Consider the following 13,497-nt stretch of genomic DNA (forward strand, 5'->3'; position numbering starts at 1 on the left):
GCATCTGTGGAGAGCGAAGGAAGTTAAATGTTCCCGTCTGCATGACGCCTTTACAAAGCTGGAGGGAAATGGAAATAGGTCAGATTTATACTGTTCTGCGCGTGTATGTGTGTGTGTGTGTGGGGGGGGGGGGGGCGTGAAGCGGTGGAGCTGGAGGGAGGGCCAGGAGTAGGGTGAGATTGTCTAAGATGTCTTGCACAGAAAGACGAAATGAATATTAATGTGGTGATTATGGCAAACAAGGATGCTGATAGTGGAACAAAAAGAGATTAGAATGTGTGAATGGAGGAACAAAGGTCAGCACTGTGTTGAGGGCAACGAGGAACAAATAGCTCAAGTGGGGTCGCGGGATGGGGAACAGATCAATGGAACAAATGAAAATAAATTGATTGAAATAAAAATGGGTGATGGTGGAGGAGAGAGTTCACAGTCTAATGTTCTTGAATTGATTATTAATTCCGGAAGGCTGTAAATTACCTAATCGGAAGGTGAGGTGCTGTTCCTCCAGTTGCGCTGGGGTTCACTGGAACATTGCGGCAGGCCCATCACGGACATGTGGACGTCAGAGCAGGACGGTGAGTTGAGCGAACAAAGAACAAAGAAATGTACAGCACAGGAACAGGCCCTTCGGCCCTCCAAGCCCGTGCCGACCATGCTGCCCGACTAAACTACAATCTTCTACACTTCCTGGGTCCGAATCCCTCTATTCCCATCCTACTCATGTATTTGTCAAGATGCCCCTTAAATGTCACTATCGTCCCTGCTTCCACCACCTCCTTCGGTAGCGAGTTCCAGGCACCCACTACCCTCTGCGTAAAAATCTTGCCTCGCAGATCTACTCTAAACCTTGCCCCTCTCACCTTAAACCTATGCCCCCTAGTAATTGACCCCTCTACCCTGGGGAAAAGCCTCTGACTATCCACTCTGTCTATGCCCCTCATAATTTTGTATACCTCTATCAGGTCCCCCTCAACCTCCTTCGTTCCAGTGAGAACAAACCGAGTTTATTCAACCGCTCCTCATAGCTAATGCCCTCCATACCAGGCAACATTCTGGTAAATCTCTTCTGCACCCTCTCTAAAGCCTCCACATCATTCTGGTAGTGTGGCGACCAGAATTGAACACTATACTCCAAGTGTGACCTAACTAAGGTTCTATACAGGTTCTAACATTTATAGCGTTCGGTCATCATAGGATTTAGAACAAAGAAGAAAGAAATTTACAGCACAGGAACAGGCCCTTCAGCACTCCAAGTCTGTGCCGACCATGGTGCCCGGCTAAACTAAAACCTTCTGCATTTTCGGGGTCCGTCTCCCTCTATTCACGTCGTATTCACGTGTTTGTCAAAATGTCCCTTAAACGTCACTATCGTCCCTGCTTCCTCCACCTCCTCTGGCAGCCAGTTCCAGACACCGATTACCCTCTGTGTAAAACACTTGCCTCGTACATCTCCTCTAAACGTTGCCCCTCGAAACTTAAACCTATGCTCCCCCAGTAATTGTCCCCTCTACCCAAGGAAAAAACCTCTGACTATCCACTCTGTAGATGTCCCTCATAATTGCGCAGACCCCTATCAGGTCGCCGCTCAACCTCCGTCGTCCTAGTGAGAATAAAACGAGTTTATTTAACCTCTCCTCATAGCTAATGCCCTCCATACCAGGCAACATCCTCGTAAATATCTTCTTCCCCCTCTCTAAAGCCTCCACGTCCTTCTGGTAGTGTGGCGACCAGAATTGCATAGTCCACTCAAAATGCGGCCTAACCAAGGTTTTATATAGCTGCAACATGATTCTTCAACTCCAGTACTCAATGCGCTTACTGATGAAGGCAAGCGTGTCATGTCTACTCTTAATCACATTGGGCACCTGTGTTACAGTATTTAGGGAACTGTGGACCTGCACGCCCAGATCCCTCTGGATGTTAATGTTCCTAAGTGTTCTACCAGTAGCTAGATCTCCATTTTCAAAACTAAACACCCTTCCGCTGCTACTCTCTGTCTTCAATAACCAAGTAAGACGTCTCACAACACCAGGTTAAAGTCCAACAGGTTTGTTTCGATGTCACTAGCTTTCGGAGCGCTGCCGCTTCACCTGAGGAAGGAGCAGCGCTCCGAAAGCTCGTGACATCGAAACAAACCTGTTGGACTTTAACCGGGTGTTGTAAGACTTCTTACTGTGCTCACCCCAGTCCAACGCCGGCATCTCCACATCATGTCTTCAATAACCAAGTCATTTCTGTATTCAGTGAGCCAGTCCACCCGGAATCGCATGTGATATTAGTTTTAATCCCCGTCTGCCATGTGGGACCTTGATAAACGCCCTACAGAAGTCCTTATAAGCAACATCCACAGCACTTCTTCATCGATCTTCTTTGTTCTCTCTTCAAAAAACTCAAGCAACTTGGTGAGTCATGACCTTCCTCGTAGAAAACCATTTTGTCTGTCACAACCCGTCAATTTTCTTCCAAATGTTCATATAGCCTGTCTCTCAGTATCTTCCCCATCACTAAGGAGAAATTTTCAGGAACTGGAATGCAAAACGGCTGGACTTTGATTTGATTTCCAACCACATACCCGATCGGATAATCGGTTCCTTTGAACACACCATGGGATAGAAGCAGGGCTTGCCATATCACAGGAGGCAGATATAATTTGTGCTTCCAGTCACAATGTGGGATTATCCGCTTCGGTCGCAAAAAATAGTAAAGCAGTCTGTAATCTGAAAGGATTCAAGTTGGGAGAGGTGGGAACTCAGCGAGACCTGATGTGCGAGTGCAGCAGTCGTGAAAGGTAAGCGCGCAGGTACAGCAGGCAGGAGAGAAGACCAATGATATTTTGGCCGTCATAGCTAGAAGACTTCAGTATAGGACTAGGGATGTTTTACTACAATTATACATGGCATGTGGTGAGTCCACATCTGGAGTACTGTGTGCAGTATTTGTTTCCTTTTCTGAGGCAGGATGTTCTTGCTATGGAGGGAGTGCAGCGTTGGTTTACCAGGCTGATTCCTGCGATACTGGGGCATATGAGGTGGAACTAAGACAGTTACCATTACATTTATTGGAGTTTGGAAGAGTGAGAGATGATCTGCAGGTCACTGATAAAATTCTAACAGGATGAGACAGGGCAGATTCCGAAAACATGTCCCTGATGGTGGGGGAGTCCAGAACGAGGAGCTCATAGATTCTGGATAAGAAATAAACCGTTGAGGACTGAGGTGAGGAGAGTGGTGAACCTGTGGAATGCACTACCGCCGAAATTAGTTGTGGCCAAAACGTCGTGTATATTCAAAAATGATATGGAGATGCCGGCGCTGGACTGGGGTGAGCACAGTACCAAGTCTTACAACACCAGGTTAAAGTCCAACAGGTTTGTTTCGATGTCACTTGCTTTCGGAGCGCTGCTCCTTCCTCAGGTGAATGAAGCTGTATCATATGATAACCATATGATACCTCTTCATTCACCTGAGGAAGGAGCAGCGCTCCGAAAGCTAATGACATCGTAAAAAACCTGTTGGACTTTAACCTGGTGTTGTAAGACTTCGTACTGTATTCAAAAATGAGTAAGATATACATCTTGGGGCTGAAGGGCTCAGGGGATATGCCGGGAAGGTGGGATCAGGATACTGAACCTGATGGTCCACCATGATCGTAATGAATGGCAGGGCAGGCTCGAAGGCCAAATGGTCTCCTCCTGCTTATGTTTGGTAAGTATGTTACTGTTTTTTCACTCATGTACCGTTCTTGTCCCCGAATATCAAATACAGGTCTGAATGTTAAAGGCACAAATATGCCATTGTTTTAGCCTGAATAACCATGGAGGGGCTGGGTGGGGCGGGGTGGTCTCTCTATGGATTCAATAGATGCCGGTCAAACGCACATGGGATAGGCATCTTTGTATTCTATGCCTCTGTTGCACCTGAAAACTTGGAACGGTGTTGGAAATGAAAGGACCCGAAACAGTTTATTTCTCAGTATCCGGCAAAATGACTCAAACATATTTGAATTTTTACAACGTGATTTGAAAATTGGCAAATTGCTTCCCGAAATGTTTTTTTCCCCTTCTGGATGATAGCTGCAATGTACATTGACTTTCTGGTCACAGGATGTGTGTGTAGCTGGCTGTGCCAGTAGTTATTGCCCATTCTCCTATTGCCCTTGAACTGAATGGCGTTTCAGAGGTCCTTTACGAATCCACCACATTGTGGGCAAGACTTTTTTTAATTGAATTCAAATGTCACCATCTACTTTGCGGGGGTGGGGGGTGGGGGTGGGGGGGGGGGAGTCAAACCTGGGTCCCCAGGTCACTCCACGAGCTTTGCCAACTTGCCACTTCCGTGACAATACCACTGCGCCCCTACCTCGTCTCGATTGCCACCCACTATATCGATACTGGAACAGGCATTTATTGATGGACCATTCATGTGTTTTATTTCAGATGAAGATGTAAATGAGCCTCCGCAAATAAACGTAATGGTACATATAATTTTCCAAGAGAGATATAGATAGATAGATAGATAGATAGATAGAAAGTTAGATAGATAGACAGATAGAGAGAGATAGAGATAAATAGATATATTGATAGATTAATAGATAGATAAATACATAGATAGATAGATATATACATAGATAGATAGATAGATAGATAGATAGATAGATAGATAGATAGATAGATAGATAGATAGATAGATAGATAGATAGATAGATAGATAGATAGATAGAGCTTGCGGCATTGATTAGTACCTGGGACTTCGATGTTGTCGCCATTACGGAGACATGGATAGAGCAGGGACAGGAATGGTTGTTGCAGGTGCCGGGGTTTAGATAATTCAGTAAGCTCAGGGAAGGTGGTAAAAGAGGGGGAGAGGTGGCATTTTATGTCAAGGACAGTATTACGGTGGCAGAAAGGACGGTTGATGAAGACTCGTCTACTGAGGTAGTATGGGCTGAGGTTAGAAACAGGAAAGGAGAGGTCACCCTGTTAGGGGTTTTCTATAGGCCACCGAACAGTTCCAGAGATGTAGAGGAAATGATTGCAATGATGATTCCGGATAAGCGAAAGCAACAGGGTAGTTGTTATGGGGGACATTAACTTTCAAAATATTGACTGGAAGCGCTATAGTTCGAGTACTTTAGATGGGTCCGTTTTTGTCCAATGTGTGCAGGAGGGTTTCCTGAAACAGTATGTAGATAGACTAACGAGAGGCGAGGCCAGATTGGATTTGGTACTGGGTAATGAACCAGGACAGGTGTTAGATTTGGAGGTCGATGAGGACTTTGGTGATAGTGATCACAATTCGATTTTATATAATTGCCAGGGAATGGTGAGTAGTGATATTTTTAGATCTGGGAGGGTTTTTATTGGAAATACATTTGGCTACCTTCAGAGGGCACAGCAGCTAATGGCTGCCATTGAATTCGATTACGTTTAGTTTAGTGATGGAAAGGGTTAGGTATATACCGCAGGGCAAGAGATATATCTGGGGTAAGGCAATTATGATGCGATGAGGCAAGACTTAGGATGCATCGGATGGAGAGGAAAACTGCAGGGGATGGACACAATGGAAATGTGGAGCTTGTTCAAGGAACAGCTACTGCGTGTCCTTGATAAGTATGTACCTGTCAGGCAGGAAGGAAGTGGTCGAGCGAGGGAACCGTGGTTTACTAAAGCAGTCGAAATACTTGTCAAGAGGAAGAAGGAGGCTTATGTAAAGATGAGACATGAAGGTTCAGTTCGGGCGCTCGAGAGTTACAAGTTAGATAGGAAGGACTTAAAGAGAGAGCTGAGAAGATCCAGGAGGGGACATGAGAAATCTTTGGCAGGTAGGATCAAGGATAACCCTAAAGCTTTCTATAGATTTGTCAGGATTAAAAGAATGAGTAGAGTAAGAGTAGGGCCAGTCAAGATCCGTCGTGGGAAGTTGTGCGTGGAGTCCGAGGAGATAGGAGACGTGCTAAATGAATATTTTTCGTCAGTATTCACACAGGAAAAAGACAATTTTGCCGAGGGGAATGCTGAGATTCAGGCTACTAGATTAGAAGGGCTTGAGGTTCATAAGGAGTAGGTGATAGCAATTCTGGAGAGTGTGAAAATAGATAAGTCCCCTGGGCCGGATGGGATTTATCCTAGGATTCTCTGGGAAGCTAGGAAGGATTTTGCTGAGCCTTTGGCTTTGATCTTTAAGTTATATTTGTTCAAAGGAATAGTGCCAGAAGACTGGAGGATAGCAAATGTTGTCCACTTGTTCAAGAAGGGGAGTAGAGACAACCCCGGTAACAATAGACCAGTGAGCCTTACTTCTGTTGTGAGCAAAGTCTTGGAAAGGGTTATAAGAGATAGGTGTTTAACCTCCCCCTCACATTCACTACCCACTCACCCACTCTACCTGCTCACTCCAGGACTGGTGTTTAACCTCCCCCTCACTACCCACTCACCCACTTTACCTGCTCACTCCAGGACTGGTGTTTAACCTCCCCCTCCCATTCACTACCCACTCTACCTGCTCACTCCAGGACTGGTTTTTAAACCCCCTCCCATCCCGTTCACTACCCACTCACCCACTCTACCTGCTCACTCCAGGACTGGTGTTTAACCTCCCCCTCCCATTCACTACCCACTCACCCACTCTACCTGCTCACTCCAGGACTGGTGTTTAACCTCCCACTCCCATTCACTACCCACTGACCAACTCTACCTGCTCACTCCAGGCCTGGTGTTTATCCTCTCCCCTCCCAGTCACGACCCACTCACCCACTCTACCTGCTCACTCCAGGACTGGTGTTTAACACCCCTCCCCTCCCATTCACTACCCACTCACCCACTCTACCTGCTCACTCCAGGACTGGTGTTTAACCCCCCTCCCCTCCCATTCACTACCCACTCACCCACTGTACATGCTCACTCCATGACAGGAGTATAACCTCCCCCTCCCATTCACTACACACTCACCCACTGTACATGCTCACTCCAGGACTGGTGTTTAACCTCCCCTTCCCATTCACTACCCACTCACTCACTCTACCTGCTCACTCCAGGACTGGTGTTTAACATCCCCCTCCCATTCACTACCCACTCACCCACTCTACCTGCTCACTCCAGGACTGGTGTTTAACCTCCCCCTCCCATTCACTACCCTCTCACCCACTCTACCTGCTCACTCCAGGACTGGTGTTTAACCACCCCCTCCCATTCACTACCCACTCACCCACTCTACCTGCTCACTCCAGGACTGGTGTTTAACCTCCCCCTCCCATTCACTACCCACTCACCCACTCTACCTGCTCACTCCAGGACTGGTGTTTAACCTCCCCCTCCCATTCACTACCCACTCACCCACTCTACCTGCTCACTCCAGGACTGGTGTTTAACACCCCTCCCCTCCCATTCACCACCCACACACCTACGCTACCTGCTCACTCCATGACTGGTGGTTAACCCCCCTCCCCTCCCATTCACTACCCACACACCTACGCTACCTGCTCACTCCATGACTGGTGTTTAACCCCCCTCCCGTCCCATTCACTACCCACTCACCCACAGTACCTGCTCACTCCAGGACAAGTGTTTAACCTCCCCCTCCCATTCACTACCCTCTCACGCCAGGACTGGTGTTTAACCTCCCCCTCCCATTCACTACCCACTCACCCACTCTACCTGCTCACTCCAGGACTGGTGTTTAACACCCCTCCCCTCCCATTCACAACCCACACACCTACGCCACCTGCTCACTCCATGACTGGTGTTTAACCCACCTCCCCTCCCATTCACTACCCACATACCTACGCTACCTGCTCACTCCATGACTGGTATTTATCCCCCCTCCCCTCCCATTCACTACCCACTCACCCAATGTACCTGCTGACTCCAGGACAAGTGTTTAACCTCCCCCTCACATTCACTACGCTCTCACTCCAGGACTGGTGTTTAAACTCCCCCTCCCATTCACTACCCACTCACCCACTCTACCTGCTCACTCCTGGACTGGTGTTTAACCTCCCCCTCCCATTCACTACCCACTCACCCATTGTACATGCTCACTCCAGGACTGGTATTTAACCTCCCCCTCCCATTCACTACCCACTCACCCACTCTGCCTGCTCACTCCAGGACTGGTGTTTAACCTCCCCCTCCCATTCACTACCCACTCACCCACTCTACCTGCTCACTCCAGGACAGGTGTTCAACCTCCCCCTCCCATTCACTACCTTCTCACTCCAGGACTGGTGTTTAAACTCCCCATACCATTCACTACCCACTCACCCACTCTACCTGCTCACTCCAGGGCTGGTGTTTAACCTCCCCCTCCCATTCACTACCCACTCACCCACTCTACCTGCTCACTACAAGACTGGTGTTTAGCCCCGTCCCCTCCCATTCACTACCCACTCACCCACTCTGCCTGCTCACTCCAGGACTGGTGTTTAACCTCCCCCTCCCATTCACTACCCACTCACCCACTCTACCTGCTCACTCCAGGACTGGTGTTTAACCTCCCCCTCCCATTCACTACCCACTCACCCACTCTACCTGCTCACTCCAGGACTGGTGTTTAACCTCCCACTCCCATTCACTACCCACTCACCCACTCAAACTCCTCACTCCAGGCCTGGTGTTTATCCTCTCCCGTCCCATTCACTACTCACTCACCCACTCTACCTGCTCACTCCAGGACTGGTGATTAACACCCCTCCCCTCCCAATCACTACCCACTCACCCACTCTACCTGCTCACTCCAGGGCTGGTGTTTAACCCCCATCCCCTCCAATTCACTACCCACTCCCCCACTGTACATGCTCACTCCAGGTCAGGAGTTTAACCTCCCCCTCCCATTCACTACCCACTCACCCACTCTACCTGCTCACTCCAGGACTGGTGTTTAACCTCCCCCTCCCAATCACTACCCACTCACCCACTCTACCTGCTCACTACAGGACTGGTGTTTAACCTCAATCTCCCATTCACTGCCCAACTAACCCACTCTACCTGCTCACTCCAGGACTGGTGTTTAACCTCCTTCTCCCACTCACTACCCACTAACCCATTGTACATGCCCACTCCAGGACTGGTGTTTAACCTCCCCCTCCCGTTCACTCCCCACTCACCCACTCTACCTGCTCACTCCAGGACTGGTGTTTAACCTCCCCCTCCCATTCACTACCCACTCACCAACTCTACCTGCTCACTCCTGGACTGGTGTTTAACCTCCCCCTCCCATTCACTACCCACTCACCCATTGTACATGTTCACTCCAGGACTGGTGTTTAACCTCCCCCTCCCATTCACTACCCTCTCACCCACTCTTCCTGCTTCGTCCAGGACTGGTGTTTATCTTCTCCCCTCCCATTCACTACCCACTCACACACTCTACCTGCTCACTCTAGGACTGGTGTTTAACACCCCTCCCCTCCCATTCACTACCCACACACCTACGCTACCTGCTCACTCCATGACTGGTGTTTAACCCCCCTCCCCTCCCATTCACTACCCACTCACCCACTCTACCTGCTCACTCCAGGACTGGTGTTTATCCTCTCCCCTCCCATTCAACACCGACTCACCCACTCTACCAGCTCACTCCAGGACTGGTGTTTAACCCCCCTCCCCTCCCATTCACTACCCACTCACCCACTGTACCTGCTCACACCAGGACTGGTGTTTATCCTCTCCCCTCCCATTCACTACCCACTCACCCACTCTACCTGCTCACTCCAAGACTGGTGTTTAACCTCCCCCTCCCATTCACTACCCACTCTACCTGCTCACTACAGGACTGGTGTTTAACCCCCCTCCCCTCCCATTCACTACCCACTCACCCACTCTACCTGCTCACTCCAGGACTGGTGTTTATCCACTCCCCTCCCATTCAACACCCACTCACCCACTCTACCTGCTCACTCCAGGACTGGTGTTTAACCCCCCTCCCCTCCCATTCACTACCCACTCACCCACTGTACCTGCTCACTCCAGGACTGTTGTTTATCCTCTCCCCTCCCATTCACTACCCACTCACCCACTCTACCTGCTCACTCCAGGACTGGTGTTTAACCCCCTCCCCTCCCATTCACTGCCCACTCACCCACTGTACCTGCTCACTCCAGGACTGGTGTTTAACCTCCCCCTCCCATTCACTACCCACTCTACCTGCTCACTACAGGACTGGTGTTTAACCGCCCTCCCCTCCCATTCACTACACACTCACCCACTCTACCTGCTCACTCCAGCACTGGTGTCCAAGCTCCCCCTCCTATTCACTACCCACTCACCCACTCTACCTGCTCACTCCAGGACTGGTGTTTAACCTCCCCCTCCCATTCACTACCCACTCTACCTGCTCACTACAGGACTGGTGTTTAACCCCCCTCCCCTCCCATTCACTACCCACTCACCCACTCTACCTGCTCACTCCAGGGCTGGTGTTTATCCGCTCCTCTCCCATTCACTACCCACTCACCCACTCTACCTGCTCACTCCAGGACTGGTGTTTAACCTCCCCCTCCATTTCACTACCCACTCACCCACTCTACCTGCTCACTCCAGGACTGGTGTTTAACCTCCCCCTCCCATTCACTACCCATTCACCCACTCTACCTGCTCACTCCAGGACTGGTGTTTAACCTTCTCCTCCCATTCACTACCCACTCTACCTGCTCACTCCAGGACTGGTGTTCAACTTCTCCCCTCCATTTCACTGCCCACTCACCCACTCTACCTGCTCACTCCAGGACTGGTGTTCAACTTCTCCCCTCCCATTCACTGCCCACTACCCACTCTACCTGCTCAGTCCAGGACTGGTGTTTAACCTCCCCCTCCCATTCACTACCCACTCACCCACTCTACCTGCTCACTCCAGGACTGTTGTTTAATCCCCTTCCCCTCCCATTCACTGCCCAACTCACTCACTCTACCTGCTCACTCCAGGACTGGTGTTTATCCTCTCCCCTCCCATTCACTACCCACTCACCGACTCTACATGCTCACTCCAGGACTGGCGTTTATCCTCTCCCCTCCCATTCACTACCCACTCACCCACTCTACCTGCTCACTCCTGGACTGGTGTTTATCCTCTCCCCTCCCATTCACTACCCACTCACCCACTCTACCTACCCACTCCAGGATTGGATTGGTGTTTAACCTCCCCCTCCGCTTCACTGCCCAACACAACCACGCTTCCTGCTCACTCCAGGATTGGTATTTAACCTCCCCCTCCCATTCACTGCCCAACACAACCACGCTACCTACTCACTCAAGGATTGGTGTTTAACCTCCGCCTCTCATTCAATGCCCAACACAACCACACTACCTATGGACTCGGCAAAAGGTTATATGCAGCACACAAAAAGGGCAGAGGAGAGAGGGCAGCCCTGCCTGACTCCGGATTTGATCTGGAACTTTTCTGATTCCCACCCATTGATTGAGACTGCGCTATAGATATTTGTGTCGAGCAGTTTGATCCAATTGCGAATTCCCTCCCCAAACCCCATTTTGGAGAGCACATCCATCATGTAGGTGTGCGATATTCTGTCAAAAGCCTTCTCCTGGTCAAGGCTGATGAGGCAGGTGTCCACCCTTCTGTGCTGCACGTAGGCAATCGTATCCCTGAGTAGCGCGAGGCTATCATAGATCTTCCTGCCGGGTACAGCACAGGTCTGGTCAGGGTGGATCACCGACTCCAGAGCAGACCTGACCCGATTGGCGATGACCGTGGCTAGAATTTTGTAATCCACATTCAACAGTGAAATGGGTCGCCAATTTCGAATTTCTTCCCTTTACCCCTTCTGGTTGTAGATGAGGGTGATGATTCCTTTCCTCGTGGACTCTGACATGCTGCCTTCCAGAAGCAGACTCTCGTACACTTCCAGCCGGTCTGGGCCAATCCAGCCCCACAGAGCCGAATACAACTCAACCGGTAAGCCGTCGCTTCCGGGACTTTTGCTCATCTCGAAGGATTTGACGGCCTTTGTCAGCTCATCCAGAGTTAGTGGTTTGTCCAGGTTTTCCAGCTCGCTGTCGCCTACGACCTCCGTGATAGTCGACAGGAAGGTCTGGGAAACAGTGCTATCTGTTGGCTTCAGGTCATACAGTCCGGCATAAAAGGATTGGCTGATCCTCAGGATGTCAGACTGCGATGACTTTACAGAGCCATCTTCTTCCTTCAGGCTGCTGATCACAGAGGTCTCTCTATGCACCTTTTGGAAGAAGAAGCGAGAGCACTTTTCGTCCTGCTCCACGGAGCGGACTCTGCAACGGAAGATAACCTTGGAGGCCTCCGAGGTGTAGAGCGAGGCTTGCTGGCTCTTCACCTCTTGGAGATCCTCCTTGACATCCACCCCCATCGACTGCAGCTGGAGCAAATTCTGCATACTTTTCTGGAGCCTGGACATGACCCCTCGTCTCTCTCTCACCTTTTGAACGCCCTTGAGGATGAAAAACCTCTTGATATTCCCCTTGATTGCTTCCCACCAGAGATGTGGGGCCTCAAACAGGGGTTTCACGGTACTCCAACCCTTGTAATCTCTCCTGAGTTCCTCGAGGTTCTCAGGGGTCAGCAGTTTTACATTCAGCTTCCATGTCCCCCTGCCTACCCCCTGGTCTTCCTGCAGGTGGCAGTCGGCCAGTAGGAGGCAGTGGTCAGAGTAGAACACCGGCCTTACGTCGGTGGACCTGACCGTGAAAGCTCGGGACACAAAGAAGAAATCTATCCTGGAGCGGACGGACCCGTCTGACCGTGACCATGTGTATCTACGCTGCGCTCCGTCTGCAGGGTGGCTGCAGACGTCGAGCAGCTTGGCGTCTTTTACCGTTTCCTTCAGGAGTCTGGACGTAGCGTCTAGTTTGCTGTCAGCTCTGCCGGATCGTCCAGCCGCATCGATGATGCGGTTGAAGTCACCGCCCAGGATGACCGGCTTGGAGGTGGCCAACAGCAGTGGGAGTTGCTGAAGGACTGCCAGCCGCTCACTTTTTACGGCCGGGGCGTACACATTAATAAGTCTGAGAGGGGTGTTTTTGTATTTCACATCTGCTACGAGGATGCGCCCGCCCACCACCTCCTTAACGTCGGAGATGGTGAAGTTGCCTCCCCGCAGCAGAATACTCAGGCCGGAGGAGCGGCAGTCGTTTCCTCCTGACCAGATGGACACCCGTGGGACCACCAGCTCGACCAGCGCCTGTAGTTGCTGAGGTGCGGAATTCCGCACTCCTGCAGGAACAGTAGGTCGGCTATCACATTTCCCAAATAGTTGAGTGTGGCTACACACCGCGAAGTATCTTTCATGCTTCACAGATTTATGGATGCAATTTTTAAACCCATTGTAAAAAGGTAGATTTACCAGTCTCAAGAGTCCAGAGTCTATACAGTTGGCTGTTCCAGCTGTTGGATGTTCCCCAGCATGCCGGTGGTGCTCGCAAACTTTAGCACAGTTGCAGGGCTGAGAAAACTGTTCTGGTCCGCACTGGCCCCGTGAACCTGTTGCAGGTGCATTGTGGGGGGCGGGGGGGGGGGG

The sequence above is a fragment of the Scyliorhinus torazame genome, chromosome 23 (genome assembly GCF_047496885.1).
Source record: "Scyliorhinus torazame isolate Kashiwa2021f chromosome 23, sScyTor2.1, whole genome shotgun sequence".
Lineage (NCBI taxonomy): Eukaryota > Metazoa > Chordata > Chondrichthyes > Carcharhiniformes > Scyliorhinidae > Scyliorhinus > Scyliorhinus torazame.